This window comes from Diprion similis, chromosome 13, assembly GCF_021155765.1.
Source record: "Diprion similis isolate iyDipSimi1 chromosome 13, iyDipSimi1.1, whole genome shotgun sequence".
NCBI classification, from domain to species: Eukaryota; Metazoa; Arthropoda; class Insecta; order Hymenoptera; family Diprionidae; genus Diprion; species Diprion similis.
The window spans coordinates 4,365,809-4,386,080 of NC_060117.1; the positions used below are offsets into that span (position 1 = coordinate 4,365,809).

General features: G+C 33.2%; 1 protein-coding gene and 1 long non-coding RNA gene across 2 annotated transcripts in view; one reads left to right on the forward strand and one right to left on the reverse strand.

Annotated features, from left to right (window-relative positions):
• The window catches only part of LOC124414079 (hemicentin-1), a 115,824-nt gene that overhangs the window by 13,620 nt on the left and 81,932 nt on the right, over positions 1-20,272 (forward strand). The gene's annotated exons all lie outside the window — the stretch shown is intronic.
• Positions 6,464-20,272, reverse strand: part of LOC124414080 — a 99,589-nt gene continuing 85,780 nt past the window's right edge. Inside the window, exons 3-4 of the long non-coding RNA XR_006929920.1 lie at positions 18,075-18,231; positions 6,464-6,570 (exon numbers count right to left, since the gene is read on the reverse strand). This is a non-coding gene — a long non-coding RNA (uncharacterized LOC124414080). The remainder of the gene's footprint in view (positions 6,571-18,074; positions 18,232-20,272) is intronic.

Genomic DNA, 20,272 nt, shown 5'->3' on the forward strand with positions numbered 1-20,272 from the left:
AGAGGCGACGGGGCATCCCGACCCATCCGAGTAAGTGAAACATTATTCAAATTTGATATCCGGCCTGGGTCAGTAAGCTCGGCCGGTGTACTTCGGCTTATAAATTTACGAGCCTCCTGCAAGTGCTGTCTTATTACATATGCATATGAAATCTGTGTGTGTGTGCGTGCGTGTGTGTGTGTGTAGCAGGTACACAAGTAGGGCTGGTATACAAGTAAGGCCCAAGTAAGGTTTGCTTCTCGTGGCCACCTTCGCGCCTAAGCGAAACGATGTCCAGGGTTAACGCGTGTCAGTGAGGCGCGTGACTTATTACACGCCATGGATTTTCCACCCTTGGTCTTTGTCCCCATGCAGGACTCGCTATGGCCGACGGATACTTGAGGGTACGAAGGATGGTCAAAGCTACTCAATTTCACGTTGGCACGTTTAATTTCGAACCGTCTTTCGGCCTCGAGGTCATCGCGTTATGGACCCAATGTAAAATGGGCCTGAAATCATTGCCGGATTCGATTGCAGAGGGTGATAATGTGACGGAGAATTTTTTTCAGCACTTAAAACTAGTAGATATAATATGACCGTTCTAGATTTAGTCCCAATTTCCGCCACCAGGGAGAGGGGAGGAGGGGCCACAAAAAGTTTTCCAGAAAATGAAAAAACGCTCACCAGAAATGAAGAGAAAACGTTTTTCGAAAATAAAATCCTCGTTTAATTGAAGCGTAAAACAAACTTTGCCAGAAAACTTTGGTCCATTGTCGGAAAATTTTTGTTGATTTTTGGAAAACTTTTTTTTCATTCTGTGGAAACTATTGTTCATTTTTGAAAAACTTTTTTTCACGTGGTGATCAAATGGAAATTATATTTCTGGAAAACTTTTATTTCACTTTCGGAAAACATTTGTTAATTTTTGAAAAAGTATTTTTGAACCTCTGGAAACTTTTGTTTATTTTTGGAAAAGTTTTTTTTCTTCATTCACCGGAAACTTGTTCATTTTTGGAAAGATTGTTGATTCTTGGAAAACTTTTTTCAAATGACAATCAACTGGGAATTTTTTTTTTTTGGAAAACCTTTTTTTTCATTTCCGGAAAATATTTTTTTTCATCAATTTGCAATCATAATAAAAACGTTCATTATACAAATTTCAAATTCTGATTCGAAACTACTTTGCCCCAAATTGACTCAAAAAATATGCTTTCTGTTATGTTTTTTCTGAGCGAAATTCAACGCCACTTTTATCATCATCATCATCATCATCATCATCATCATCATCATCATCATTATCATTATTATTATTATTATTATTACATAATTTACACTCCATGAACAATTTAATACGTATAAACAAAAATGCGGTGAATCACAGAAATGGTTGTGTAGAAAAAATCAACAGATGGCTGACAAGTAATGTGAGGGATTATCATTATTTGCCAATTTTACTAGGCCCAATAAAAAAGATTGATAAGATGCCAAGAATTTCTGGAATCGATTTGACGTTTCACCCAATCGCCAGAATGCCAAAGCAATGTTTGCGAACTCGAGCTGTTTTATTTCTTTCTTAATTTTCTGCAAACGTAAGTGAACAAAGTGATTTATCGAATTTAAATACCTGTTAAAGAAATTTCTGAGATCTATCAAGTAAGACTTGAGTCTTGAATGATATAGAAATAAAGAAAATAGAAGTGAAAATGGAAAAAATTGTCTATCGTTAAAACTTGATAAATTGACGATACTATCAACGATTTATTCTCAATATTTTCAAAACTTGTGTTAGAAATTCAAACTGTACCGAGTCTCCGTCTCACTTTTGTTTGAGATAGCATCGTTCATTATTATTATTATTATTATTATTATTATTATTATTATTTAACGAGAACAATGAGAATGAGAATGAAAAAAAAATAAATAAAAAAAAAAAAACGCGAGAGGAGAGAAAAGCAAAAAAAAAACTTGAATTATCATAAAATACGCCGAGTATAAGAATGAAGAAAATAAGTAGAAGAAAAAGAAGGAGAAAGAAAAAAAATAGACTTGGTGAACTTTGGATGGTTATTAATTTGGCACGGCTCTACGAGCAAGAAATTACGCGTTCTTCAATTCATCGAAATCATTGAACCGTAACTAAATTATACTTTTAAGCGGTTTCATCGTGCCGGTGAACTACCGAGAGAAATTTCATTCGCCGTTCGATTATATTTCTTAATTGAACCGACGTCGAATCTCGACTACTCGTATATACATATATTCAAATAATTTTTACACTCGTATAATTTTATTCGTGTCTTGAGAAGCGGAAACAGAATCAAGCAAAAGCAACGAAATGCATACATTCGATTGAAAGAAGACGAATTTTTTACGCCAAGTAATGTACATTAGACAGAAACAAAAAAATGGACGATTTTTTTGGTTTATTTATTTATTTACAAAGTCAAGTGTTTAGTACTTGAAGACAGAGTAAATAAGATGCCTGTCATAATTCGAGCCGTAAATAATAATAATATTCAGCGGGTCGTGAACGCACAATTTTATTTTCCATCTGATTAACTAGATTAAATAATTTTAGTTATTTCTTAATTTTGTAACTTTTTGTAGTAACGAGGCGATTCACATAAATTTCCGATACAAAATTTTTGTACGGATTTTAATGCTTTAAAAAAAAAAATGTCGTTATAATTTTTTGATAACTAAAATCTTTCAAAAGTTATTCAAGGTTGAAATCATGAAAGAAAATATTTTTTCTAGATTAACAGCGAAAATACTAGACTCGTAACAAAATATTGTGGGATTTTTTTTTTTGTCTTTCTTTTTTGTTGACCAAATTTATTTTGTTATCATTGCAAGTAATGATATTTCAAAACTATATGTTATTCCACTTTGAAAGTATCTTTTTTCAGCAAAGTGGAGAAAAAAAAAACAAAAAATTTACTCAAGTTGAAAATTAATTCATTTGACACGATCTTGTTTTCTCTTCTGACAACCAAAAGACACGTAACTTTGAAAAACGAAAGTCGATTTCGAAAAGAATGTCTAAAAACGGCAAAAAAAAAAAAAAAAAATTCTGTCACGATGAAAATATAATTACCCGGATAATTAAATACGCGTGATTAATGTTAACTAAGATACGGTTTACAGTTGCAGGTCAAATTATGCCTTACGGGGGTGAGAGGGGGGGGGTTAAAAAACGAGGGTGGAAAGATATATTTCGTAGGTAGATAAAAAAAAGTAAAAAAGTAAATACATACCGAAATCAGAGACGGTATATTCCGAGAAGCTAATTTTTTCTTGCTAACATTTTAATTATTGCTTCGACCTAATTGACGACGCCGAGGAAAGACATAAAAATTCCAGGATATCAGGACGAGAGACCACCCCACGATGCAGGACTTAAGGCGTGGGAATTACACGAGGTATTACGAATTAATTCGTTTCGACGCGATGCTGTATATCCGCCTACTCGAATCGAGCATCTCTTCTCTTCGAATTACACTCGAATTAACATCTTTTACTCTTCACAGAACTCACGAATATATTATTTATGTATATATATATATATATAGCGAAATAAATATTCTAACCGAGAGAAAAAAAAAAAAAAAAATAAAAATAAAGAATTAGCATAAAAAAGTTCAACGAGCTGTGAAAAATTATGAACATATATAAACTTGTAAGCTCAACTACGGAAAACAAAAGTGTCAATATCTTTTCAAATTTTATACTATATATTTGTCAGCGTTTTTTTTTTTTTTATAACCATTAATTTTGTTCCGTAAATTCGGTTTTTTTTTTTCTTTTTTAATTTATATCGAGTTTATTTTTGCGAATTGCAACATCCGTAGCATTTCGCCTTGTTCGCTCAGACTTACGAGAAAATTCGTTTAAAAATTTGGAAAAAAAAAATCAATTTTACGGCTTCTTGGGAAAAGGGAAAGAAAAAAACAAAAAAACAAAAAAAAAACAAACGAACACATGGTCAAAAATTTGCAAAAAATCATCTTCCTTTCTGCGCTTTACACAAAAATATAAAATATACATAAAATTGGATGGAATCGAATGATCAATTTTTTATATAAAAATTCTCTAAATTCGCCAACTTCTCTAGCCATCAAGGTAGTCGGATGTGCCCCCTTAAGTCGGAAGGCTCTCGGGACTTTGCATCCACCGTTGCATTGCCCTGAAATAATTATAGCCGGGTTTATTTACGCCCCGGGGAACCGGGTTCAACGAGAATGAGCTGCTGCCTCCACGCGGTAGGTGGATTACGCACAAAGACACGGACACACATGGTTGATATAGATATATAGATATGAAAAAAAAACAAGAAAAAAGCTCGCGACTGATGCCTCCGGCGATTGTAAGCACGGCGGACACGTTTGACCCATATTCCGGATCTTGAGCTCCGACCTACCCCATGCCCTCGACTTCTCGTTGACGCAACGCGCGAAAGAAACAGGGGAAGAAACAATTCCCTCGAGAAATTTCCCTCCACTTTCCCTTTTTCTTATCAATGATTTTTCTCAGGTTGCGGACAGGAGATTGTCGAGTATGTGGAAAACGTTTCGTTGCTTCTCTAGAATTGTCGGAAATCGATATGTTAATTGTTCCGATTTGGAATATTTCACTGTTGGCTCGGAATTTAAGGGATTATATGGGGTTGAAATTTTCAAAGAATCGATTTTTTTTTTTTTTTTTCATTTTTGTAATTTACATATATGTGTAATTATACCATATATAATCCGATTTGGATTTGGATTTGTCACTTTTGGCTCGGAATTTAAGGGATTATATGGGGTTGAAGTTTTCAAAGAATCGATTTTTTTTTTTCATTTTTGTAATTTACATATATGTGTAATTATACCATATATAATCCGATTTGGAATATGTCACTGTTGGCTCGGAATATAAAGGATTATATGGGATTGAAATTTTCAAAAAATAGAATTTTTTGTCATTTCGGTTTTGTAATTTACATATATAATTAAGTACAGGCACATAAAACTTCTTGTCAATCCGGTAAATATTGACAACTCAATGTAAGTTGAAAAAGAGAAAAAAAAAAAAATTTCTACTACATGTAAAGTGCTTTTGAAACTTTATGAACGCGTTTTTTTCAAAACTGTGTTTTTAAAGTCGGTGAATAGGATTTTTCGGAAACGGCTCAACCGATCAGTCTCAGATTTCAACAGAAGCCTTCTAAGTATATTTTTCAGTAATTGATAGGATTTTTTCTCTCACCGACAAATATTTTACATTTTATAAACGATTTGAGGCCGAAATTTTTGTCGAAAATCAATTTTTCAAAAAAAAAAATTTTTTTTGAGGGACTACCGTTTTACCAAAAATCATTATTTTGTTTATTCCTTTGATCAATTACAAGATAGAAAGAAGAAATATTTTCGGTATTTTCATTTTACATTATTTAGTCCAAAGATATTTACTTTAATAAATTGAAAGTTCTTCTCGAGAAAAATTCATGAAAATCGATTTTTTTAGGCCCTCCTGACTGCACATAACCTCTTAACGCAAGTTGAAGAATTTATTTTGTTTATATTCCGTGTTTGCATTATTTGGACATAATATTCGAACCTAACCAACGTCTGATCCTCACCATTTTTGATTTCGTTTAAAAAATGTTGTCTAAATTATCCAAACTCTGAAACAGTACGCTGAATTTTTTCACATTTTTTATTCAACTAATTAATTATTTATAAATATAAGCAGTGATTTTAGAAAGGACCTTTTTCACAATTCTCAAAAAAATCCCAGAAACTTTCAATCCATCGAAGTCGATCAATATTCGATTGAACGTCATTCGAATTCTCAAAACCTTTGACCTCTTTGTTTTAAATATATTTCAACGTTCTTCAGTGTCGATCAATCTGTCCTTAGGTTTTGTTTTTTCGATTCATCGAAGCTAAAAAACCGTGTAATTCCTTCCCAAATTCGGTATTGATGTCAAAAGTTATCTTTGACTTTACAGAATAACGGTGAAAAAAATTTCATTCAACACAATTTAATAACTACATTATTCCGGCTCACCGCGTTGATTTAGCGAGTTATTTTGTTTGTTCATAAACACAGAATTTAACACCGTTCGAATTATTCTGTAAAAAAAATCAGTTCACGAGATTCAAGTCTCGTGCCGAGATTCAAAATTCGATGAAATTTTTTTATCTGGAAGAGGGATTTCGCAGGGATCCATAACGAAGGGGGAATTGATCCGTGGGAATTGTTCCCAACGATTCGACTACACGAGGGTGAGAAATTAGGGGATGAGGTGTCGGATTTCCGGATAAAAAGAAATACCTGCAATGCGTCTTTGATCTGGAGTAGAGATTTTCGTTTCCTGATAAGTTTTCTCTTTCTTTATCTTTTTCTTTTCTTCTCTCTCCTTTTTTCGAATCATGTAGAATAACAAAACGTATCAGAGGGTGAAAATCCTCCCGTGCTTTGTGAATCTTTTTACTTACCTACCCCTGATTTTTGATCTTCTTCATTTTCCACTTCAGACTTCTTTTTCTTAGGTTTCCTCTGCCTTTTGGAATCTAAAATTCTCTCACTTTCCCCAAGTATTTCAGCCTGAAATAATAAAAGTTCTATATAAAAAATAAAATTTTAGGTTATAGCAATGCTTTTTTTTTTTTTTTTTTTTTCTTCTTTTTTCTTTCTCAAGATCTGTACTAATTTTTATAATAAAGAATTTATTTACTCGACGGACGCAAAATTCCAATCTCATTGTCTAAATTCCCTAAATTTTTCCCGGTTTTCCTTTAATTTTCTTTTGTTTTTTTCCTTTCTATTACAAAGGGCGTGTACAAAATTTTAATAAACTGATCAGATTCGATTCACCGATGTATATCAACCAAAATTTATCAAGTATTTTTCCATAACCATGCGGTGCAGCCGTGCTTTACTGAAACATGTTTATTATTGACACCTCGAGGCTATCAATCACAAAATTCTACCCGAAAGATGAACACTCTTGATACCCTGAAGCCGAGGGTTGCTCAACAAATTTGACTAATGTTTCACCGGTGACATTGCAATTTTGAAAATATGTCCGGCACAGGAACGAGCATCCGGACCAAAAATAATCCTCAAATTTTCCACCGGGTGGAAATAAAAGCCAAAAATTTCTAGCCCGAGTACAAAAACAGCAATTTTAGGGGCCAAAAAATTTTTGTCCTTCGCAGGATTTTACGGGACGTTCTGTTTACCCTGGATTTAAGATTTTCGGTTCGGATAATCGACGAGGTCCTCGGATGATCCTTTTCGCACTTTGCAGGGAGTTTTTTGGGTTAAGAGACTGGCTCGGTATAAGCAGCGTTCGATTTTGAACAGCTAATGCGAAATACGGGGCGGTTCGAGCGTAGAGCCTTCCTTGACTAGTCCCTCGTCGAATCCGTGTAGGTGGAAAGTTTATTGTATTAAATTATCCTTTGGGTCGACCCGGAGGACCACGATTCACAGCAAACTCGTGAAACTCGATAAAACCACGTTTTTGCGCAACAAGGTGAACGAAAAATTAGCAGCAATTCTATCGAGCGGGAAAAATTCTGTCTCAAAAACTTGCCGAATCTTTTTTGATTGGACAAAAGTCCGTATTTCATTTTTTATGCTAGTTTTCCGGACTTGCATTTTGAGAAGAAGGGAGTGGAGGGGGGGGGGGGGGCAAAACGGGATACTTGAAATACTTAGTTTTCGAGGATTTGAATGAGCTGATTTTTTTTTTTTTTCATTATAACCGAAGAATGAAAAAAAAAGGATTTTCAGACGTCAGGATAGAAAAAAAAATTTTTGAAAATTCAAAATAATGCTGGATAATGTTTATAAAAGTCATTTTTGACTATTTAAAAGACATGTTGAGGGACAAGTTTTTTTTTTTTTTGAAAACTTAAAGGGCACCCCATTTTGCTCGCCCTTCGCCTATAAAAAGAGAATTATTTATACAAGTTTTTTCGTAAGTCCAAAGTACCTTTTCCCTCATTTCGATAAATATTTGCGTTTTTGGGCTGATAGTGTCTTTCAAAATTATCTCGGAAACGACTGACTGAAGTAATGTAAAATTTATATGATTTTACGTTCGAATTAAATGGATATGAAAAATTATTACGTCCCATTTTTTTTTTTTCAGCAAATCGTAATTGAAAACCGGTTAAACAAATCTGAAAAACAACAACTGATCGATGGTGAATTTTGATATTGTAAATTGAAAAAATCGAACCCAAGAAATGAAAAATTATTATTGATGAATTTGGGAATTTAAAAAGCGAATAAATGAAGCTCAGAATGAAAAATATTTTTCCTCGATTAGTCTTACAACGAAAATCCGAAAAAAATGATGAAAAAAAAAAAAATGAATTTTTGAATTGAAATCAATTAAAACGAATCTGACAAATAATAACTATTCCATGATGAATTGTGAAACGAAAAAGTGAATAAATGAAGCTCAAAAAGGAAAAATGTTTTTCCTCGATGAGTCTTAAAACGAAAAATCGAAAAAAATGATGAAAAAAAAAAATGAATTTTTGAATTGAAATCAATTAAAACGAATCTAAGAAATAATAACTATTCCATGACGAATTGGGAACTGAAAAAGAAAAAACTAACAAATGAAGGATCGTGAAAATGAACTTGTAATGTAATGTCTTCCATGGACGTGTTTGTAGAAATTTCCCTTCCCAGTTTCCCACCATGGTTTTCACGGTCTTCAGGGAGACGTGGACAAGGGAATGGAACAGGAGCTGATTGTATAGTTTGTCTATATTAACTTTGAGGAAGACACGCGCAGGCCGGACTCCAGGAAGTCCTATTATTCCCGGGGTCCGAGGTAATAGACTCGGAGCGGAGTCGGGAAGCCGGCCTTCTCTGGAGGAACGTCAAGGAGTTAGCTCCCTGTTCCTCGGGGACATCCTTGCAGTACCGTATCTCGGTTATTGTCTACTCAGTCGTTAACGGACAAGATTTTCTTCTCCTAGAGTCGAGAGAGAATTCCGGAAAGCGGGTTTGAGAATCGTGAGATAGAAGTTCGCGAGCTTTGTTTAATTCCAGTTCGGAAAAGAGTCGAATTTCACTCATTTTCTGGGAAAATGTTGGGAAACAAAAAAGAGAGAGGATAAAAAAATTCATAAATATTCTACTAAACGGGGTGAAGATTAATGTAGAAGAATCGGGAAGACAGAAAGATCAAAATATTAGATTTTCGAAACCGTACAAAATCCGTGGATTGAAATTTTTAGTTTTTTGTACAACGAATTTCTAGATTCGAAATATTCCAAATACAAATAGATTTTAGCATTTTCGAAAATTCAATATCGTGATTCTTCTAGCTTCTGATATTTCTACATTTCCACCTTTACTCCTTTCGATTCTTTTCCATCGAACCAACCCAAAATATTGAATTTTCAAAAACTCGATCAAATACTTTTTCGACTTTCAATTCAACTCGAGTATTCCCAAAGTTTATTCCTCAACATTCGGACCACCCTACCTTTTAATAGTCTACAAAAAAACGATTTTTGCCCAAGTATTTGAAAATTCAAAACCTTACGCCCAAAAAAAATAAAAAAAAAAAAATAGACAATGAATCGATATATATTAGATAACAGATTTATACCGTTCATAATTATGTTTACTGTGCTGCAGCTGCAAGAATCGTGAAAATTATACATCCGGATGGTAAATATTGATTTTTGGGACACACCCAAAGCCTTGATCCCGAATCAGCTTTGCTAATTTTAAATAACGTCAAATGCCGATCGTATATCCATATACATATATACAGATACGTTACGTAGCTTGTTATGTACGCGTATTTTTAGCACGTCGTTTGGAATTTTTTACTAACCGTATAAAAAAAAAATACTCTTATGAAATGTAACCAACTGTTGGTAACTATACGTGAGCCAATTTCGAACCCCTGCCAAATGCCCATCAGGGCTCATCACGCCCTAAAAAAAAAACAAAAAAAAAACTGATAAACCTATTAAACATGATGTAACATGTGGTTTGGTTTACTGTTTTTTTTTTTGTTCTTTCTTTTTTTTTTTTCAAATTTTCTTAACGCGTCATAGTTTTTTGCTTTTTTTTTCCCCCCTCTTTCGTTTCACGTTGAAAAATTGTCGATAGAATTTGAATTTGCGAAACTAATCGTTACAATATGGAAAACGATTTATTATGAATAATAATAATAATTATTATTATTGAGTGAGTGAAAAAGATTTGAAAAAAAAAAAAACACACACACACACACACGCACGCACGCACGCACGTGCATTTGTTTCACGGAATATCCGGAAGGCTTTTTAAACAAGCATTGATGAAATAATATCGAGGGGGAAAGAAATGGGAGGCGAAAGATGAGAGTGAAAATTTGTTCCGTAAAAGCTTAACGGCGTCGCGGGGGAATGAATGAATTTGTTGAAATTCGTCGGGCGGGTTCTGAAGTGAATTGGTGTCCCTTTATAATACTCGGAAACACGAATCGACGTATACATCAGAGAAGGGGAGTATGAGAGAATGGAAAGAGATGAAAGAAAGAAAGAAAAAAAAAAAAAGATTTAAAAGAAGATGAAAAAAAAAATAAAAGTAAAACAAAAAAAAAAAGAAAAAGAAAAGAAAAACAACTAAAAAACGGGAAAAAGAAAACAAGAGTTTGCAGCTGCGCTAATGGAAGAATAAAATATATGAGATTAAGGTTACACGAGGAAGCTTAGTAACAAGAACTTGCCGAAAGGAAGAAGAAAGAGTCACTTTCGAGTGTAATGAAATTTGATGGAAAATTAAAATAAAACGAAATTGGAAGGGGGGGGGGGGGGGGGAGAAAAGAAAAAAAGAAAGAGAAAAGGGAAGGGGGGGGGGGGCGGGCGGGCAAAAAGAGAAGAAAAATAGTGGAAAGGTAGGTAAGGGAAAAAAGGCGTTAAAAAAAACAACATCTGGGTACCGAAATAGCGATTTGACGGAAGCGAGTTTCTCAACGAAACCGCTGTAAAAATAGCTGTGCCGTTAACCCTCGCTCGATTCGTTCTCTTTCGTTTCTTCCCTTCGACGTTCGTTTGCTGCTGCTTCTATAGCACGCGCCATATTTACATAACTTCGTTTTCTTCTTTTTATTTTAGTTCAGTTTGGTTTTTTTTTTTTTGTTTTTTTTTTTTCTTTTTGTCTCTTCCTTTTTCTTCGATTTTTTGCACGGCAACGGCGTCTAATTTCCATCGAAATCAACCCTTCCTTCCTCAGCAGGCTTTCTCAGTATTCGATTTATTTTTCCCCTCGGTTTTTACAGCCTCGAGAGAGAGAGAGAGAGAGAGAGAGAGCGTCGAGTTGCGTCCGGTTTCGACCGGAAGTTTCCTCGGTCTTGGATTAATATATAAACGTCCTCGAGGACTTATAGGTATTGCTGGAAAAAGGGATTCGGACGAAAAAGTAAAAAATAAAAGAATTGAAATAAGGAAAACGGAAAAAATTGCTCTGAAGGGTATTTACGATAATTTTGTTATTTCCTGTTATCTTTTCGATAGTGTGAAAATCTGGTGGAAAAAACAAACAACGGAATCGAAAATAACGTTCGTTGGGATAGGACGTTGTATTTTGAAAAATCAACAAAAAGGAAGGAAGATAATTATGTATTATCATATATTACGGATTTGGGCCACAATTTTTTTTATGAGCACTAAATTGTTTTTTTTTTTTGTTTTTTTCTCTCTTACATTTCTTCGACACGGTTCGAATTTTCAACAATTTTTCGAAATCATCTTATTCGTCGACACAATTTAAAAATCTCGTAAAATTCTGAAAAATTATGGTGTCAGATATAAAAATTTTCAAGCTCAAAACCGAAGCGAGGAGATTTTTTCTTCTTACTGTTTTCAAGTTTTTTCCGAAAAAAAAAATTTTAAAAATCAGAAGCGGAAGTCGTTTTACTATGGATGGTTTGCTGAAACATTTTCATATTTCACACCAGAATGTTGTTAAGAATTTTTTCAGATTTTTCGCAAGACGTTTTTTTATCTTCTTCATTTTGGTGACAAAGAAGAGAAGAAAAAAAATTGCAAATAGTAAAATGGTTCCAAAGAGTCGAAAAAAAATTTTTTCAAAAATCCGGTATGAATGTGAAAATGTACCAGCAATGATATATAATAATATAACTCCCACTTTTAATTTTTTTTTTTTTTCTTACACCTTCTTACCCAAAAAAATCTCTGAGCTTGAAAATTTTTATATCTGACAAACGATTTTTCAAAATTTTATTCAAATTTTTAAATTACATCGATCAATAAAATGGTTTTTTTCGAAAAATTGCTACAAAATTCGAACCGTGTCGAAATACTTGAAAGAAAACGATTATCCACAGAATTATTCTAAGTACGTTGATACAATTTTTTGATAAGAAAGAAAAATAATAAAAAAAAAAAAAAAATTTATTTTCGCACCCCAATTACGGATGGATTAAAATCGTATTCATAATACTCTCAGAAATATTGACGGGGCGCAAAGTGTTGAGTTTTATATATCGTTTGGTTTACGTTGAGAGTGTGATGAAGGATTTTCTCAACTTGATGTTGAGATCAGAGTCTTCGGTGTTGAAACCGAATACAAAGCACGGCTGTTTATTGCTTTTTGATCGTTCCGTTGTAGCCTCTGGATTCTTCATTCCAAAGGAATTTATCTTCGGTATATATGTGTATACTTGCACAGAGAAATTTCTCGCAAGCATTCAAGTGTAAGATATCTTATGTTTGTGAGGTGATTTATCAACGGTTGAAAATAGATCATTGTTATTCAGATTTGTTTCTCGAAATTGTCGAGGAACAAGATTGATCAGATTAAATGCAAACCAATATGCCGGATTCTAAGATAAAAAGAATAAATAAATAAATAAATAAATAAATCTTATCATCGACGATGCTTGTAACGATTATAAACTTTTTTTTTTTTTTTTTTTCCAAATCTGTTGGCTTGTCCCAAAACAATCGTCAAAGTTATTCTGAAAGTTTCTTTTTTTGTGAGTTTTCATAATTTCTAAAAAAAAGCATAATTAGTCAAGAATTTTCAGAATTCATAATTTACCATAAACGAGAAAATTTAGACGATGATTATCTCAGTTCTACGTATATTTAATCAATGGCTGCCATGTAAAATTCGCAGAAATCGTTGTAACGATCCGTCTGGAAAATATTCGCGGTATCTAATAAATTTACTATAATAATAATAATAATAATAATAAAACTAGATTCACGTTAAAATTTAACAGAGGTGAAGAGAAATTTGAAATTTCAGTGCTAAGAAAGTATCCCAGGTAAGAATAAAAAAACAAAAAAAAACGAAAAAATTAAAACCAAACTTGCAATAAAGATGATAAAACTGAATGAAAAAAAGAAAAATGGATGACAATGTCGTGTGAAAAACCTGATATTAAATCGACAATTTGTTCGTTTTCGTTTCGTCGGAGGGCTGTCAGTGGCAAAAAGTAATTTTCACACCCAACTAAAGTGTTCCATTATGTATATACATATATATATGATATATGTATGTATATATATATATATATATATATATATATATATATATGTATAAACGTAAGCAGGGAATGGAGAAAAGTTATAATGGCTCGATTTATCATCGATGATTTATTCCCTGATTTTCCATAAAAATTTCTTTTACAATGTGGTCCAGACGCCCCAAACTACCGCATATTTTAGGCAAGCATCGGGCAAAACGACGTTCTCAACTTCCTTCGGAGCTTAAAGCTTTTCAATCACGTTGCCGTGTGTCTACTCAGCTCTAATCCAATGCTAACAAGACGTTTAATTTTACCATAAGCCGAAATGCAGAAGAGAAATTATTTTCCTGCGATGATTTTGTCATGTAGGGGAAATTCCATGCGAATCCAAACCTCGTTGTTAGAATTTTTAATTTCGTTCAAATCTTTTTCCAAAATTGTCGCAACTCGACGGATTCTTTGTTAAGAAGGGGGAAAAAAAAAAAAAAATATATCCGAAAAGAAAATGCAGTTTTTGAGAATTTTCAAAAAAGGACTTTTTCAAAATCCCTTTAAATATTAAAAAATAATCGAGCAGTTGAATATAAGATCTAGAAAAAAATTCAAGACACTGTTTTGGAACTGGAAAAATTGCGAAAAATTTCATTTCAGTAAAATTGAAAATTGTGTAATAAATATTCTCAAAGTTTGCCTAGAAATAATTAAACTGTCCTGAAAAGTGGAAGCTTTTTAGCATGTAATTTGGAGCGTTTTTTTCCTTTTCAACCAAACTCGAAAACAATTTTTTTCTTTCTTTCTTTCTTTCTTTTAACGTAAAATTTTTTCAAAACTCGTCGGATTCAGCGATAATTCGAAATTTGACTTCACGATAAGCGATACCGAAAAGTAAAACAACATCGAAGCAACGAAAGCAGGTTTTTGGATTATTTGTTCAATAACTGGGGATGGAAAAGAATTAAAGAAAAAGAAAAAAGGGAAGAAAAAAAAAAAATTCCAATACCTAGCTGAGGTACGATGTGTATATATATATATATGTGTGTGTATATACGTACACGTGTATGTGCATATCGAGTCAAGTACGTTCAGATTGAAAAATTAAATTCCTCGACGGAATATTATGCAGAATTCGAAGGCGAGTGCCTGCCAGCGCAAAGCTTCGTATATCCGGTATTTGAATCCAGGCAATATTCTCCGAGTTCTCTATACGTATATACGTACTTAAAATATTCGTGTATAGGGCGTTCCGATTTCGATGCTAATATCGCCGCCTTATTATCGGCCACTCGGAAGAAGAACTAGCGATTACATATTTTTTGTTTAAAGAGTTTTTCCAGTAACTCGTCCTGAAAAAACACAATTTTTGTGATTTTTTTTATTTTTATTTTAGGGCATTATTTATTTAAAGATATCGATGTAGGGTTTCTTGGGCTTGATAAATATACTATTGAATTGCATAGAAAAAAGAAAAAATTCAATTATATATTTAATCAAGAGTGTACTTGTTAAGCCTGACAAAGAAAAAAAAAAAAAAAAAAAATTGAAACCATTGTCAGGAAAATGAAAAGTTAATTTCTATACATAGAAGAATTTCAATTATGAAATGAACAAATCAATTCAAAGTTAAAATTCATTCGATTGTGTACGTTTTTCATTTTTTTCATTTTTTTCATTTTTTTTTTTTTTTTTTTTTTTTCTCATCTCCGTTTAGAAAAATACAACCACGTAAAAATTCGAAACGAGACAGAATTGTAATCTGAATAATATTTTATTGACTCAAGAGACTGTGGAATTCAATTTTCAAAAACTTTACTGAACAGAAAATGAAAATGTTTCAACAGAAATTCGAACAACTAAAATATCTGAATTAATAATAATAATAATAATAATAGATTCTTAGACTCGGTTAAGCTGAACTTTGTTTTTTTTTTTTTTTCATTGGAGACTGAAATAAAATTCCAGCTTCTATGGAATCATTTGTTCATTTCGATAGACTGCAAAAAAAAAGAGATCTTCAAAATTTTATTTGCCGAATAAAATTATTGCATTATCGTTATTTTCATCATATTATAGTCAAATTTACAAACAAGGTTCGATTCCATCGTTAGGGGGGAACAGTTTGCCATCCCTGGGGTTGGAAATACGGTTTATTAGCGTACTTCCGGTCGGATGTTACCACGGGTCACACGTTATGCATACATACACTCTGTACGGCTGCTCGAGCTTTGCAACTTGAATGCACACAAATTCATAGATACCGACACGTTTCAATCCCGAGTGTTTCAATATTTGCTTCCCGATTAATTTCGTTAGTTTCAATTTCGATTCTGCTCTCGTCTGCTGACAACGATTATAATTCATTTCAATTCGTAAGTCTGTGTACCCAATCCAAAAGACTCAGAAAAAAAGATTGGAAAAAGTCAAACGATTTAAAACTGTATATTCAGGCAAGTGAAACAGTTTTTTTTTTTTTTTTTTTTTTTTTTTCTTTTTTTTATCAATTATTGCTCACTTCAACTATTTTTAGCCCATAAAATCTATAATATTATTGACAGTAAAAAATAAATCCTCAATTGGATGAAAATAATCATTGATTTCGTTGTAAGAAGAAGAAGAAAAAAAAAAAAAAAAAAAAAAAACGATAAGAGAACTGCGATTTAAAATTATCGTTTTTTCTTCATTCGAAGAGAAAGATAGTAAAAAAGAAAGTGGAAAGAAATGTGTTATTTTCACAAAAATTGTTACACATATAATCAGGGTGTCAAGTGTTCGTGAAAATTATGGAATCAGAGAATTACGTTTTAACAAATAACTGGAAACCCTGATAATAAATGTTTTTTTTTTTTCTAATATCGTGAGTATTTTTCATTTTTGCATCTCTGCAAATTTACGTAATGTAATATATGCGAACGGCGATGGTATGGAAAATTTTTCGAAAAGAAATTCTGACTGAGACAAAGTAATAATAATAATGATAATAATGATAAGAATACAGTCGATATCGCCGTGAGGTTAGCTCAGATTCGTATTTCACTCCGCGTATTCCGAAAATTCGTTTTAGCTCTTTGGGCCACTTAGCAAGCCGAGCGAGGGTTTCCCTACTTAAAATAATGAACGAACAAAAGCGTGCGGCGGCAAAGCTAAGTTCGGTAAAGCTGCACAGTGTCGCATTAGGTTTAAACGGAAGGCGACAACTTCTATTCAATTATTCAGATTAAGCAGGCAGGCAAGCAGGCCGTTGAAAACCGAACAGAAATACGATTTCGTTTACGGTTTCGTTTTTTTTTTTCGTTTTTTTTTTTTTTTTCTCTCTCAGTTTCAAATAATTTTCGTTACTGAAAGTTGTGGGTTTTTATTTTTATTTTTATTTTTTTTTATTCAATAATTCTGTAATCTTTATTCAATTAATTGATTTATTTATCTATTCAATTATTCATTCATCTATTCATTAATCAATTCATTTATTTATTTATTAATTAATTCATTTATTTACCGATTAATTGATTTCTTGGAAAAACTAGAAGTTCGTTAAAAATTAGGTAATTGGTTTGATTTTCTCAATGTTATAATGTAAAATTATAACGTTTAATACAAAATATTGTTAAACTAATGCACAAGTGCGTGCAATGAATTAAATACTCGGCGAGGAATTTCGTCGGAATTGCAATATACAAGTAATCAAGAATTTCATTGATAAATAGAGTGAGAGAAGAGAGAAGAAGAAAAAAAAATTAAGGTTGAAAAATTGAGTAGAAAAAAAGAAAATAAAAAAATAAATAAAAGTACGAACACGTAAAAGGAATAAGTTGAAGACACGTCGTTAAAGCTGGTCCGTAGAGGAGGAGCCTCGAAATTGACAAGATGGAAATAAAGGCGGAAATGAATGCCGATTAATCAGAAAACGCGGCCGTTATACGGTAGGGCTGAAGGGCGAAGGGAAAAAAGGGACGAAGGAAGGGAGGGAGGAGGGGGAGAGACAGGAAAAATAGTATGTACAGCGAATTATTGCGAAGAGGCTATAAAGCCGGCTAAGACCTCGCAGGGACCATCGGGAAGATAAGAAGAGGGCCGAAGGAATTATGGACGACGAACCCCTCTGTTTTCGTTCCTTTTTTTTTTTATATATCTCCGCTCTCCTGCCTGAATTTTTTCAGTTTTTTTTTTCTACGTTTCTTCCTTCGCATATTTCTGTTTTTTTTTCTCTCATTTTATCTTTTCTTTTTTTCTAATTCTTAATCGCATGTCCGTTTCAAATCCGCCAATTCGACTAGGGTACGACCCTCACCCTCGTGGATTTGATCCGAGATTTTTTCCACCGTTTTTTCAACTCGAAAAAGCGTTCCAATTATTTTTTAGATTTTTTTTTTAAGGTGAGGGTCAGACCGTGGTCGAATTGACGTGAAATGCCCCATATACAGGTGTAAACGAACGCCTCGCGATGAACGATTGCCTTATCCTTAGTTTATTTTTGGATCACGGAGGGCAGGCGAGGCACCAACACCCTTGGCTGGGACGCGCACTCTGCATTGTATGACAAAGTGGCAGCGCGCAAGTCGTTGAAATAGAATAATAGTAGGTACCTACGTACCGAGTCTTTAGCGCCACGCCAGAAGTGACCGGAGGTATTCCATTGATAACTATTTTCCACTCCTCGAGCTCCTCAACCCTTTGAGTCACACGTTATTGTGCTGAGTCGACTTTTATAAGATAGTGTTCGTCGGTTTTCAGGATCACTGGTTATGAATCTGAAATCAGATTTCGAAAATTTAAGATTACGGATCCATGTGGTGGACGAAAATTTTAGCTTTCATTGAAAACGATCAAAAAAATGTATTACGGGATTTTAGGGGTTGTGGATTGGATCGCTGATTACGAATCTGAAATCAGATTTCGGAAATTCAAGATTACGGATCCAATGTGGCGGATGAAAATTTCAGATTTCATTGAAAACGATCAAAAAAATGTATTACGGGATTTTAGGGGTTGTGGATTGGATCGCTGATTACGAATATGAAATCAGATTTCGGAAATTCAAGATTACGGATCCAATGTGGCGGACGAAAATTTCAGATTTCATTGAAAACGATCAAAAAAATGTATTACGGGATTTTAGGGGTTGTGGATTGGATCGCTGATTACGAATATGAAATCAGATTTCGGAAATTCAAGATTACGGGTCCAATGTGGCGGACGAAAATTTCAGATTTCATTGAAAACGATCAAAAAAATGTATTACGGGATTTTAGGGGTTGTGGATTGGATCGCTGATTACGAATATGAAATCAGATTTCGGAAATTCAAGATTACGGATCCAATGTGGCGGACGAAAATTTCAGATTTCATTGAAAACGATCAAAAAAATGTATTACGGGATTTTAGGGGTTGTGGATTGGATCGCTGATTACGAATCTGAAATCAGATTTCGGAAATTCAAGATTACGGATCCATGTGGCGGACGAGAGTTTCAGATTTCATGGAATACGGTCGAAAGATTTTATTACAAGATTTTAGGGGTCGTGGATTGGATCGCTGATTACGAATCTGAAATCAGATTTCGAAAATTCAAGATTACGGATCCAATGTGGTGGACGAAAATTTCAGATTTCATGGAATACGATCGAGAAAATGTATTACGAGATTTTCAGGGTTTTTGATTGGATTCGCCAACTGAATTTTCGAAATCTGATTTCTGATTCGTTATCAAGGACATCAAAAATCTAATTTGAGTTTTTTTTTACTTTCCGTATTGAGTGAAATTCTGTCTGAATTTTGTTTCATAATACAAAAATAGAACGTCGCTTCGAAATTAAGTGTTTATTGAAATATCGTTGGAAGAAATTTCTGTTCTATTTTGATCTAATTATAAACAGAAAAGAAAAGTTTGATGGAATTTGTATTTTTTAGAATTTCGTTGATACGATTGATCTGAATTTTCAGTTCATCAAAAAATTTCTAATATGAGTAGATTATGGATAAATAATTAAATATAGCCAGCTTCATACTTCATATTCTATTGTACAATATTAACGATAATAATTCATGCGTTGAAATTCTGTGGAAAATTCGTTCTATCGAAACAGCAGATCAAGAAAAGCAACCGTTCAAAGAAAATGTAGAAGCTGTGTGCTCACAGAGTTGAGTCAAATAATTTAAAAAATGGCTGCTGGGTCCGGCTCGACATTCCGATATTGACCGAGGTAAAAACTAATCCAAAGAAGCAAGAAAAACGAAAAAAAAAAAGAAACGTCAAATAGACGTAATTGAACAACAGACGATCTGCGGAAGCTGCTTAAGCTTATGTCATAATGAATAATTTATCTGTCAAATTTACCAGAAGATCAAGGTTTTATCTTTTTTTTTCAAAATTGATATAATCATGAAGGACAAATATAGAAAAAAAAAAAAATTTATTCAAATTTGATTGAGGGTGGGGCAAAGTGGACCCGTTAAGAAAATAATGCTTAAAATCAGAATAAAATTTTTGCTTTTCATACGAACGATTATGTTGAATTATTATCGAGCTTTCTCGAGAAAATTTAATCGTAAATTCAAGTTCAGAAAGTTATTTGACTTTATGGTTGATGTTATTTAACAAAATTTCAGGAGCCCACTTTGCCCCAAATTTTTTAAGATATCAAAAACCTTAAGGTGTTCACTTTGCCCCACCATTTCCTAGGTACTGAAATATTACTTTTCGACAAGATTGTGACGCGAGAATTAAAAAAGTTGTTAATACACATGTGATGATAGTTTTTAGCCTGAAAAAATAAATAAATTTATCTCAAC